The 13047-nt window shown below is 36.8% G+C and overlaps 1 protein-coding gene across 1 annotated transcript in view; it reads left to right on the top strand.

Moving 5' to 3' along the window:
- The window catches only part of LOC140197951 (low-density lipoprotein receptor-related protein 1-like), a 2495129-nt gene that overhangs the window by 967093 nt on the left and 1514989 nt on the right, over nt 1–13047 (top strand). The window lies entirely within an intron of this gene.

Genomic DNA, 13047 nt, shown 5'->3' with positions numbered 1-13047 from the left:
CCGTGCAGTCACACTATGGATAGAGTGTACTGCAATGGGCTCAGCATACAGCCACGGGGAGACACCCATGTTGAGGATGATGGAGAGGGAGGAGCAGTTATGCATCCTGACTATCCGAGGTCTACTGGTTAAAAAGTCCAACACCCAAAGAATACTCAATGAGTCAAATAGACTTATTCTGCTCCTGTGTCTTATGGACACACACACAGTACTGTGAAAAGTGTTTGGCACTTACATATAGCTAGGTTAACCAAGGTCTTTGCACAGTACTGTAGTAATTTAATTTATGGCACTGTACTGCTGCCACAAGAAAAAAAACAAATTTCATGACACATGAGTGATGATAAACCTGATTCTGTTATGAGCCTCTACTGTGGACTGAGAGTGGGAAGCGGGCAGGGATAAGGGACTCATGGTGGGAAAAGTGGAAGGGAGAGGAGAGGGAGTGGGAAGCACCAGAGAGCCATTCTGTCATCATCAATTAACCTATTGTTTGGAATGAAATGATCTTGCCTGGTGTCTCGTGGCTGGAGGTATCTGCGCTCATGCCATCCCCAGCACACCTTCTCTGCCACCTGTTCCACAGGCTTTCTGCACCCTCCACCCTCACCATCCCCAACACCTTTTGCTCCTGCCAGATTTACAAACACACTCTTGCTCCACGTTGACAAATACAATACTGTGCAAAAGTCTTAGGCACCCTAGCTATACACGTGTGCCTAAGACTTTTCCATAGTACTGCAACCAATAATTCAATGATATCTAACGAAGAGCTTCACTTTCTAGCTTGTTACAGCCCCTATACAAATGAGCAATCTTCTAATTTCTTTCGAGTCAATTCACTTCCATGGTGGTTAATCCTCTTTGACTAGTTGTCAGAGGTGTGAGTGAAAATGCTCCAGCAGATTGCATGTCAATCAAACACCACTGCACAGGTTTTACTTTACATGAATTTTGTTCTGACTTGTGAGTAGGATTACATAAAAGTTTAAAAGACATCCAGAGATTTAGCTGACTAAATGCTTCTTTACTCCAGATGTCATGAACATAATACTTTGTTAAAAATATAAACAGCTGCTTCATACAAATCATACAGGATGCATGTTAAGATTAAGATTCTGTCGGTCAAGTAACAGAATTAATTAGCGTGCAACACTTTGAATATTGTTTAAAAGATACAGTTGTTCCTGTAACATACATATTATACCCATAATATTTGTGAGAAATTTGGAGGTGCTTTAGTGCAGAAAATAATATAATTGTGTTCTTGATTTGTGTTTAGTTATTTCACAGTTTTTGTTTTGATGTATCGGAAGCAGAGGCATTTTTCAATTGAATATTAAATTGCTTTGTCTTTTGACCTAGTAAGCCCAATCTTTTATTAATGATCTATGAATTAGCCAAAGATGTTTATGTGCAGGTATCTTGGGAGTACTAACGATCTGACCCTAACCCAAACAAAGGTTAAAATAGGAACATTGCTCCCTTGCTGACTTTAAGAAGGTCAGTAAATGGTCATGACTGTAATATGTTGCTACCCAACAGGTCATGATTTTCTGGTTTTGAATCATTAAGTACATTAAGGATGTCTGTGTATGTGCATTGTTTTATAGTTTGCATCTATTTAAAGGTTCTCTACAAAAGTATTCAGAATTTGTGCTTTATGCAAAGTTTTGTTTTCAAAAACATATTTTTAGGCTTATCAGTAGATGCCAAATATGTATGTGTACATATATATACACACATTCAATTTAAATCTACCGTAAAGTTACTCACACAGCCCACATTAACAGCCCTTCTCAATACCACCATGTTGTGGTTTTAAGTGTGACTTTAGCGCTGAGAGGGTTTCTGCCCATTTTAAAGGTTCCATCCTCCAGAAGAAATATCAAACTGGGACCTTGTCTTTTCTCTTAAGTGGAAGTAGAAGACTCTATGATATTATTTTGAAGAGGAGTAAGGGATCTTAATGATCCCAACTGTGATCATCTCAGTGATCACAAAGAGCCAGAAATGCTGTGGCTTATGTTTAAATGACATTCAGATTTACAAAAACAACATAACCTTTACCAGGTTATTATTTGTATAAGGTCGATGTGTGCAAATTGATTGTTACATTCCCTGTGGTGCAACAATACATCATTAGCTGTAAAATACTGCATGACATGAAAGGCAAGACATTAAATCAAATCTTTCCTTGAATATCTTTTCCTTCCTCATTTTACCTAGACTTCTGCGTTGTATTTATTTTATACAGGAGCTTATTCTCTGTGGAACGGAACAGTGAAAACATAAACACTGTCATTCTTTGACAAATATATTGAAACAGCTATACACTATACTTCTGTTTTTTAATTCACCAACTGTCTTTTTGTGACTCTTATCTTCCCTGTAACAGTATTTATGCAGAAAATGTTCCGATTTATGAGGATTCATATTTTTAGTTGTTTTTCCCTTTCGTGTTTTAGGGTAAGGATGTCTGGAACTCTTCCCAGAAAGGCAGAAGTGAATGTTGGGTTTTTGTGACAATCTCATCCTCTCACAGTCACCAGCACTGATGATAGCTTTTTATTTATTCCAGGGGTATTTATTAGTTAAATTTAAATATCCCAGCTACCTGCGTGAGATTACTGTCTCTCAATCTTTTGTCCAGATCTCCAGAGACACATCTAGTAGCTTGACCACTGTACTATTGTTAGAATGTATTCTACAGTTAGGGTATATAATAAATATTTACTTCACCAACAAGCAATCTTCAGACATTGACATTCAAAACTGCAAGTTGTAGATTGAACTTAAAATGCAGCCCTGAACTATAATTTTCCTGGAGCAGTAGATTGGAGTTGTTGCAACAGACAATGATAATTAACATTCATTTTAGGTGTCTGGAGTGTGGGTGCTCAGAAGGAGGTGTGTGAAAACTATATGTAATTTAAAGGAAGCATTGTAACAATAAAATTGTCCAGCTGATCTCTAGCATATAAAGGTGTCATGTAATATTCAGCAAGGAGTGGTCTTCCTCCAAGAGTGTCTCATTTTGTTGAATAAAACACTTCTGTATCCACTAGCTTCCATGTCTCCCAGTGACTTTGTTCACATTGCAGTACTACCAAATTAAATACTGTTGTATTTAATGAGATTGGTTATAAAAAAGCCCATAAGGCATTGGAGCACAATTAGGCCATAAAATAGACGTGAATGGGCATGCCACGTCTACTCAGCTCAACAAATATTTTGCTAAAAGCTGGTTTTAAGAGCAAGTTTACATCAATGATGTGTGAGGAAAAGGCGCACCTAGAACTTTGGGTGAATGTGATGAACTGATTTGTTCAACCAATCAGGTAGAAGGACTTCAGAACAGAAACGAACCACCAAAATGATTAAATAAATTGATGAATTAAAGGGGGTAAGCTAATGTGAAATCCAATATGAAATGGAGGAAATGGAGATAAAGAATGTTTGGTAAAAGATGTTGTCTGAATATAAAATGTCATATATTTAAACATCCCAAACTACGAGATCTCACATTTGGATGGTAATTCTTGATGCAACTGAAGTTAAATTGGAATCATTGCTATATTATATATTTTAACAAAGCAGACATTAATGTTCTATGAAAAGTCTAATTAGCAAAAAGAGCCCATTCTTTAATAGAAGGCAGACTGATGTCCAGGTAGCAGTTAGGCAGGTACCTACAGGTAAACTTAAATTTGGAATATATTGTCATAAATTTCTTCTGCATCTTCAAAGTTACATAACAACAAAGCATGAGTATTTGTATAACCTATTTTCTTTTCAGATGATTTGTTTTCTTCCGTTGGTCATGCCCCTACATTTTTGTTTTGTAATTTTAGTGGCAACTTTTGAAAAGAAATTTCTGGATATTTACATGTAGTTGTTAATATAATTGATTCTCACTTAAAGTTATGAGAACCATTATACATAAATTAACAACAATTCTGATAGATTTGTTATTTTGCCAAAAGATTTCCCTGAACAATTTTTCTAGAGGGTATCATTGAAACAGAAATAATATCTGGACAGACGGAAGTTCAGACAACTGTAACAAATTTATTGTATACCACAGTGATCCTATTTATAAAAATGTGTCTGAAATAAATATATTTGAAATAATAATTATATTTGAATGACCTACCAGTGTTGTTTAGGACCTAATGTTATTTTAACTCAATTAGTGGGAATGGAATGTACAATTGGATCAAATCATGAAAGCTTGTAACAGTTTAACGAGAAAAAATATAACCCAAGAAAACAAACCAAATTGTTTTGGAACTAGCCAAGAAATTTTGAAAATTTGTTGGAAATATTTTCGAGAAAGAGTGACAGCAGATATTTGTGTCAGATGCTTTGATTGAAACAAATCTCCAGGCAATTTTAAGCCTTGAGTGTTCATAAGCTGTGCAAATAATCCATGCAGATTTTCAGGAAATAAAGATAATACAAATAGGGTTCATTTGTTTGAATATGAGTAATTTTATGATGCTGGAGTGAGATTCCTTTGTAAACTATTATAACATTCAAAAATGCGCTTAACCACTTTTGCTTGTCTTCAAAACAATTAAGTATCATAGGATTGCTGGAATTTGCACCTACTGCATTGCCATTCCACCCATTGCCCCTAGCCATTCAAAACTTGAATTGTTCAGTCTGCTTTTAGTTCCTAACTTGCAACTCTCCACCTATAGTCTTTCAAGTGTGCCCCGTCTCTTTCTTCAATACACCATCTAATTTTATATTCCTCACATTTCCTTATAAATCAAATGTCAATCAAATCTAAAGTAGTCATTGGAATGTCCCTACCAATCACATTCCCTGAACTGATTCCTTTTACCTACCCTCTCTCGTATGCCCATCAGCTGCACTAGTTCTTTGGCCATATACCTGCATGAGGTGGAATTTAGAGTAGCCCTATAACCTAGCAGCATGTTTTGAGATATGGGAGGATACCAGAGTACCCGAGGGAGACTCTGCATTGTCAGAGGGAAAAGGTGCAAACAAGGAACAGTGAACACCTGGTCAAGATCAAACATGAATTGCAAGAGCCATGCAACAGCACTACCTACTACTGTTCCAGTTCGCTGGCCTGAAGTTTAAAAATAGATTGGATATATAGATCAGATTAGCTTTGTTTGTCACATCTACGTTGAAACACACAGTGACATGTGTCAATCTGCATCAATGGCTAACATAGTCCAAGGATTCTTCTGGGGGAAGCCAAACTTCCGATGCTAACACACAGTAGCAGGCCTACAGCTTACAACCTGAGTTCAAGTTTAAGTTTAATTATTATTCAGCCCTACATGAATACCCATGAATTCAGCCAAACAAAACAGCTTTACTCATGGACCGAGGTGCAATACACAGTCACGCACAGCAGAAGGCACATATAGGACAAGACACCCTAACACTTACATCTTAGAAATGTGAGAGGAAAATGGACCTGCCAGAGGATGGTTATGGGGAGAACGTGCACATGCCTTACAGACAGCAGTAGGAATTGATGATCACTGGCACGGTGAAGTGATTACGCTAACCATTACACTTCCATAATGCTCCTTATTATTGTTTCTCTAACTTTTGAGCTATTAATCTTACCTTAACTTCTTTACTTTTATCACTTATAAGGGAATCATTAAAAATGCTCGGAATACCCAGTCCACCAGGCAGCATCAATTCCTTTCATCAGCTGTGGGCTTTTGAAAACAGTTCTGCTGCCAGCACTTCTCGCTGCAAATTGTCAATTGAGATTTTAGTTAAGTAAAGTTAACAATGAAGTCAATAGTATGGTAACCCGAGGTAAAGGAGAGCTGTACAATAAAAAAAAGATTTGTGTCCTTAACAACCTGAGCACACCAACTGTTGATATATGGTGCAGTAAAGCTGTAAGGTTTAAGAGCACACAGTGAACAGGACTAGTGGCACTCTCAGCAAAGAATACGCTGCAACAGACATAACAATGGGAATAACTATTTTCACCAGCTAAACTGTAAGATTTCTGTTCTTCAAACACCACCATCTGGTGCACAGGTTGACTAATTTCCAGCAATAAACATGAATGTTGTGTGTGTGAGCAAGGATTAGTATCTTCAACAGGAAAGGTCTTTGTAATCGGTTGGACACATGCCATTAAACTTTTCTTTATCAAGAAGGTTATGTGTGGTGTCAGTATATTGTAATCCTCATAAACTACAGATGCAAGTAAATTCAAATACATCGGTGGCCTGCGAAGACAAATTGTTGAAAGATAAAATTTACAATGATTTGGTGAAAGAGTAAATATGCAGTAAAAAGAGTTTCTCATCACAGAAACCAGTCCAAATATTTTTTGGAAAGCAGTATATTTCCACAATTCAATTTGACTGCTTTGTTGAACCTGCAGATGTCTTTGATTGAATTTTCATTATTGTGTACATGTGTGAGAGATTCATTAACTGTGAAAGAGAATATATATATATTTTTTTAAAATTCTGTATGAAGCGTGCACATTGAAGCAATAGTATGAATTAATAATTGGCTCATGAGATTGGAATACTGGAAGGTCTGAAAAGAAAAATCTGAAATAAAAAAATAAATCAAGTCGTTGGGACTTACTGCACTAACTGGAGAACAAAAGTGAAGTGATTTTAAATTTGAATTTACCTCCCGGTTATTGGAAAGTATTAAGTTAGTTCTTCGGACTGATTATTTCAGTGCCTGAGTTGCAGGGGAAAGATAAGAATTAAATATTACCACTTTTCAGAATTGTGGCAAAATTGTACACATGCTTGCATATCTTGTCCTCAATGTGCTTTGCAGGAGAGGTAGGAGACCAGAGTGGTTGGGTTTTAGCTTCCTATTGACCAACCCATCCACCTTATTTCTGTCCACCCCATTTCTGGCTGCCCCTGTGAAACTGCTGAATCTTTTCTTAGCTGCAATCAGCACTGTTTATCTGATCATTCAGACAGAAACACTACAAATTCAACTGTTTCTTAACTTGACAATTTATGCAGGTGACCTATCTTTTCCCTTTTCAAGTCCTAGCTAACAAAGGCAAGATCGTAATGCTGAAGTACAGTTTCCAAGACAACAGCTTTGCTTCTCATTATCCTCTCAATGCACCACTTTAGAAGAATGTGCACATGGTGTTGGCAGAAACTCAAAGGTCAAAGTAAATTTGATTATCAAAGTGCATATATGTCACCATATACAACCCTAAGATGCATTTTCTTTTGGGCATATTCAATAAATCTGTAGAATTATAACTATAACAGAATCAATGGAAGACCACTCAACTAAGGTGTTCAACCAGAGTGCGGAAGACAACAAACTGAGCAAATTGAAAAGAAGAAATAATCACAATACATAAATAAGCAATTGAGAATGTGAAATGAGAAGTCCTTGGAAGTGAGTTCATAGGTTGTGGGAATATTTCAATGATGGGGCAAGTGAAGTAGAGTAAAGTTATCTCCTTTGGTTCAAGAGCTAATGGTTGAGGGGAGGTAACTCTGTTATGAATACAGCGTTTCTTTTGGTAAAGACACATTGATGCTTTCCTTCCATCAATAATTACTTTACATTTGCCACTGTATTTCAGTTTTGGATTTGACAAGAGAGACATTGGCTATTCTAATTATTTTCTGGTCGGGGAAACAATCAACTGAATAATTTCAAATGAGAATAAACAATTAGCTTCCTGTGTGGCCCAGTCAGTTTACAAAAGCTATTATCAAGCTGATTGTACGAGGAAAGAAGTATGAGTGAGGATACCCAATCTGTTAATATCTGTGGTCACAGTTTCATACTATTTAATATAAAATTAACAATTATCCAGTAAACATTTGCAAACAATATAATACAATATGTTCATTCATTTCACATAAGCATATGGATTACCAGCATTGTTTTGAGGTATTGGTCCATCAGCAAATGAAGTTGAAATATTAAGCTTATTGTTATTTTATCTGTGTTCCATTTGCAATCAGATTTAAAGCCTTGATCTTAAATTAATTCCCCAGCTGGATTTATACACATTGGAGACTTTCAGCATATCTGTGCTGTGTCACGGTTAGTTTCAAAGCGCAGAGACTTTGTCGTTTTAATTCCAACATTGATCAGTTTTCATCATATGGGGAGAATTAAATTTGTTCCTCAAAAGTAATCAGACACCTGGATTATTTTAATATTGCATGTTCATTGTTATATATTTGCATACCATAATTGTTCAGGAACCCAGTGACTTATTTTAACCATATTTTGTGTTGACATGAATGATGAAGCCAGTAACACATTATAGATTAAGTTGACAGCAACTTGTGAAGTGCACACATTCACAGTTTAATGTACTAATTGAGGCCTTGAGGTCAAAGTTACCATAGACTCTGTTGTAATGGCAAATTGCCAATAGATACAAGTTTAAAATAAATAAGTGCAATTACTGAATTGTAGTTAACTCAGTAACTATGACGAAGACATTAAGGGCCATACAGTACTACAGGTGCAATAACAGGCCCTTTGGCCCATCTTTTCAGTTTTGACCTGTTTTTCTACCTCGTCCCATCTACCCACATACAGACCATAGCCCTCCATACACCACTCATCCATCACAGGATATCACTTGGTATATTTTACAATCCCTGCCAGAAAGAAGCATTGGCTGAAATGTAGATTATGTGATTCCTAAACTTAACCAAGCAGCTCAACTCAGTTTTTTATTGTTTTTTTCATATGTCAGACTTTCTAAGAAATTGTAACAAATATTTCACGTTCAGGGATGACATTGCCACCTCATTGGAATGATTTAAAACTGTGCAGTACTTACTTAAAAACCTAAATCAAATTTATCATGCACCAGCTGAATATTGTCTTTATTCACTAATTATACATTTTTGTCATAATTTAACTGTTTGAGTCAGGTCCACCATTTCAGGTCTTGTGGGGAAACTATTCTTATAGGTGCTGTTAAGGTGGGACGCCAGGATATCGATTGTGAGATGATACCGATAGAAGGGTGTATGTATTACATCAACATCAGAGTCAGAATCAGGTTTAGTATCACTAGCATATGTCATGAAATTTGTCTTTGCAGCAGCAGTACAATAATAATGGAGGGGAAAATGTGAATTACAGTAAGTATATATAAATCAAATTAAATAAGAGGTGCAAAAATAAAAATAAGAAAAATGTAGTGAGCTGGTGATCAATGAGTGTTCAGAAATTGGATGGAAAAAGCTGTTTCTGAATCACTGAGTGTGAGCCTTCAGGCTCCGGTACCTCTTTCCTGATAGCAGCAATGAGAATATGGCATGACCTAGGTGTGCTTAATGATCATCATGTGCCATGTTGTATCACATAGGCAATCATGGTCTGATGAAGTAGTTTACGGAAGTAGTTTCCCATTGCCTTCTTCTGGGCAGTGTCTTTACAAGGTGCGTGACCCCAGCCATTATCAATACTCTTCAGAGATTGTCTACTTTTCTTCAGTGATCACATTACCAGGACATGATATGCACCAGCTATTCAGGTATCAGGGAATTCAGTCATAATTATTTTCAAACAACCGGTCTGGCCTTGAAAATTTTATTTTCATAGAGTAGAGTCTCAATCTAAGAATCTTATTTTCTCTCAGAATTTCTTTCCTACTTCATCTTCATTTCCCCGTCTTTATTTTGTTTTCCACACATGGTTTAAAGCGAACTTATAATTCTTGATTTCTATCACTTATTGAGACTCACTGAACTGTTTCTTTTTAATCACAGATGAGCACATGAGTTCAGGTCGGAGTATGGAGGTGGTGGTGAAAACCAAACCAAACTGATGGCAGGCTGAATAACTAACTCCAATACTTAATGCAGATTGAGGAAAGAATCATTTCAAAGTAATAAAAATATTATTCCTCTCACCAGTTTTCTTACCTATTGAAAATGGGTGCTTTTGCTGAGAGGTTACACAGGTTATTTAACGATCTCTTCTATAGTTTGCAGATTTGATCACTCAAGCCAAAATAGATACCATTTTTGCTGTTTCTCCAAGTTCTCCAATTACAGCATTGTGAACCTAATCCATCCTAGAAATGACAGCAGCTTGCTGGAGACGCTTATCCATAAAACAGGAGGTAGAATTCATTGACCTACTGAGTTGTAAGTCTCAGGAGATTCAATACGCCAATGCAACTGTGGACTGTGAAAACCAGATCTACTTCATCCTAAATCAAGTGGCTGCTGTCAAACAAAATCACTTTAAATCCCATCCTTTTTCTTTCTAGATGTTTAAATTCACAGCAGGGGATGCTTCCAAGATCTCCCAGATGGCAGCCCATAATTGCTTACCAGATAACCGATGTCTTGTTAACTTCGCCTCTGATATCTGAATCAGTTGGCATTGTAATTGCAGCAGTGACAGGCTTTCCACATGCGCAGGATGTTTTCTGCTGTGCACAGAACTGGCAATCTAAATATTCTCAAAATAACTAAGAGTACTTATCAACCATGAAGGCTTCTATATCACTGATATCACTGACACACTGAAAATACGCAAGACCTAAAAAAAGACTTCTCCATTACCTTCAAGTTATAATTTGACTAGGTTGGAGAAGTTTTGGGTTTTAAAGCTGATGTTGAATCAGACAAATTGTTGCAATGTATTTTGCCAGTTGTTGTAGGGCATAGTGCATAATTAGGTGGACAGGATTTTGATCTATTGGATTGCTTTGTTCTGGATGATGGTGCTGTTAATCTGACCCAGTGGATAATATTCCATCAAATTCCACCTTATTCACGGAGTGGAACACAGGAGGTGAGCTGCTTATTAGAGGATGCTCAACCTGAGGCTTATATTTACTGATAATTGTGTAATAGATATTTGGAAGAAGAGGTGTGGTGAGGAAAACACTCTCCCAGCTGCTCTATATCTACCTCAGAAGGCAGTCATATTCCAATAAATGGAAGATTGACTAACATTGTACTAGCTGACCCATGTAAAAAGGGAACAGAAGCATCATGTTTCTCACTGAACTAAATTTTCCGCATCTGCCTGCCCTTCTTGTCACAAAACAAATTCTGAACTAATCAGCTGACCAATTCAGTACCATTCCTTAACTCTGCTCCACCCTCTGTCATAATTTTAGTTAATTAAAATTAGGCTTACTACCAAATCTTATAGACAAGTAAGACAACAGAAACTCATCAATATAACAGTTTCATAGACATCCACCTACGATGCATAAATCAAAAACTTTACTTTTCTTCATGTCACTGTTTTGCAGGTGCCATCACTGCTTAGATTCCTGCCCTGATGTTGGAGGTTTTAACTTCCAATTGTTAGTTTGTAGAACCTTTGTGAGCTCACCAAAGATCACGCTTGTTGGTGATTGGGAGACTGTTGGAGTTGGAGGTGAAGGTGTAGGAGTGGATGGATGATTATCTGAGCTCATCACTGAATAGACAGTGAATCCATGCACACTACCTCACTACATTTTCACCCTAATTTTGCACTACTTATTCAATTTAATTTTTTCATATATTCTTATTGTAATTTATAATTTTTTCATTATTATGTATTGCAATGTACTGATGCTGCTAAACAAGTTTCACAACATTTGTCAGTGATATTAAACCTGATTCTGATTCTAATTATCCTCTGACCCTCCTCCAACGTTCATGCCAGAAAATCATCATGTCATGTTAATGTCAAGGAAACTTGTCATGATTTAGTCTTGGGAAAAGTAGAATATCGTTCAGGTGATCATTGCAACCAAGTGCATATATCAGACTGTTGATATTGAATTATTAAACATGGAATAATACAGCACATTACAGGCCCTTTGGCCCATGATGTTGTGCTGACCTTCATATACCTATTCAATGATCATTCTAACTCTTCTCTCCTACACAGCCCATACTCCTCCATTTTTCTGACATCCATGTGCCTATCAAAGAGTCTTTTAAATGTCCCTATTTTATCAGCCTTGACCACCATCATGGCCAGTGCATTTCACGAACTTACTAGTCTCTGTGTAAAAACGACTACCGCTGACATTTGCTCGAAATCATTCACTCACCTTAAATGCATGTCTTCTAGTGTTAGTGCAGCTGTCCACTTTCTACGCCTCTCATAATCTTATATACCTCTATTAAGTCATCTTTAATCCTCCCTAGCTCACTCAACCGTTCCTTATAAATCAATAAGACCAACCATCTGAAAAATCTTGTTTGTCTAGCTCTGATGCCCAGGGATGCCAGATCGCCACTGATCTCCCATGCAATTTCCTCAGCGACAGCTGTGCATTCTGTTCGCTTCCCTTTTGTTCTATCTTCCTGCAAGTATGTGAATGCAGACTGTGAGGGGATCTGAATGATATGTATTCATTCAATGGACTGAGTTAAGTTAATATCAAACACTGCAGGTCTCAGAAAGGATTTTTCAATCTATTTGTTTGAAGAGCCTCACTTCTCCTTCAGTTGTCAGATACTCTGGTCCCCAGGCAATCTGTTGCCACGGAACAGATGCCAAAGTGTGCTGACTGCTCTCAAAAGCCCATTAAGACTCAATGACCAGTTGGCAAACTGGAAGTGTACTTCTTTCCCCTTCAAGCGATGTTTCTTCAATTCTGACCACATACATATGTTGGTCCTTTATAAATAAGTGCACACTAGTCGTGCATTTAATCCCAACAGTTTCTCCTGATGAAATTGAACAAATTCATTCAACTGAGTTGAAATCATACTGTTGGACTTTTAATTCAAAACACATGCATTTCAGATTCCTGTGTTCTTTATTTTACTGATGATGTTAATTACTTTCTTTCAATATTTGCAGGGAAATGTTAAAAAGCACCTTCCTATAATTGCATGATTTCCATCCAGCCTGAAAGGTTGCTTTTATGCCTATGTGGCACCTTTATCTTTGAGCATCAGGAAAATTTAGATTCAAAAATAATTACTTGGAAAAGTAAAGTTCCTGTCAGCATTATATTCTTACTCCAATATGGCTATGTGCATTAAGATACAATTAATTTAGTTTAAAATCCTTATCCTTTCTAAAATTGGT

The sequence above is a fragment of the Mobula birostris genome, chromosome 5 (assembly GCF_030028105.1).
Source record: "Mobula birostris isolate sMobBir1 chromosome 5, sMobBir1.hap1, whole genome shotgun sequence".
Taxonomy (NCBI): Eukaryota; Metazoa; Chordata; class Chondrichthyes; order Myliobatiformes; family Myliobatidae; genus Mobula; species Mobula birostris.
Note: the sequence above shows the minus strand (reverse complement) of the source record. Positions and strands in the feature narration are given on the sequence as shown.